This window comes from Alexandromys fortis, unplaced genomic scaffold (assembly GCF_014885135.2).
Source record: "Alexandromys fortis isolate MF-2015 unplaced genomic scaffold, M_Fortis_MF-2015_v1.1 scaffold_225, whole genome shotgun sequence".
NCBI lineage: Eukaryota > Metazoa > Chordata > Mammalia > Rodentia > Cricetidae > Alexandromys > Alexandromys fortis.
In genome coordinates this window covers 1014182-1015330 of record NW_026068119.1, presented here as the reverse complement: position 1 = coordinate 1015330, position 1149 = coordinate 1014182, and positions in this window count along the sequence as shown.

Sequence of the window (1149 nt, the reverse complement as noted above, 5' to 3'; positions counted from 1 at the left end):
TTGAGCTTGAAGTTTGCTCCTCCAGCTTCCTCTTTTTGGAGGTGCTGGGATTAAAGGCCTATGTGCCTTTATCACCTCATTTTAAGCAATGCTGGAATCTAACCCAAGGCGTTCAGTGTGCTAGATGGGCCCTCTGAGCAACATTCCCAGCACTTTCTTTTAGTTACTTATTTGTGTATGTGTGTGTGGGGTCATGTGAGTGTTCACATGTCATACACAAAGTGGAGGCCAAAGGATAACTCAGTGGGAATCAGTTTTTTTCTTCCACCATGTAGGTTCCACGAATGGAACTCAGGTTATCAGCTTGGTGGCAACCATTGTTATCCTAGGAGCTATCTCACTAGCCTGTTTTTTAAATATAAGTTTATTATTATTGTGTGTGTGGCAGTATGTATGAAGGTCAGAGAGCAATTAATTGGAATCAGCTCTTTTTTTCCACCTTTATGTGGGTTCTGGGGATTGAACTCAGATTGTCAGGTTGTACAGCAAGTGCTTTTTACCCATTAAACCATCTTGCTGGCCCCTGTTTTGTTTGCTTTTTTGAGAAAAAGTCTTGCTATGTGCCCCTAAACTTCTAGGCTTAGACTACTGAGGGGCTGGGACTACACTGTGTGTACCTCATGACTGGTTCCTTTCTTTTTTCTGGACCAAGCAAGTTCCATTTTTTTCCTTCTTGATTGTTTGGATGTTATATATTCTGTTTCTGTTCTAGTAGTCAGTGATTACTTTTAAGTTTGTGTGTGCGTGGTATAACATGTGTGGTATATATACATATGTGTTGTGTATATACATATATGTGTGCATACAGTAGTGCACACATGCAAAGGCTAGAGGAGGCTGTCTAATTTTGTTGAAATAAGAAGCGGCGGGGCTGCATTCCCAACACCCCAGCCGCTTGGCTAGCTCATGCCCGAAATAACAACACACAAACTGTATTCATTTAAGAACTGCTTGGCCCATGAACTCTAGCCCTTACAGGCTAATTCTCGCACCAGGACTAGCCCATTTCTAATGATGTGTGTAAGCACCCCAAGGTGCGCTTACCGGGAAGAGTCTAGCCTCCGTCCATCTTGGTGTCTCTGATCCAGAGAGCTGTCGGGTCTCTCCGGGAGCAGAGCAGAGTCTGACCTCACTTCCTCTTCCGCCCAG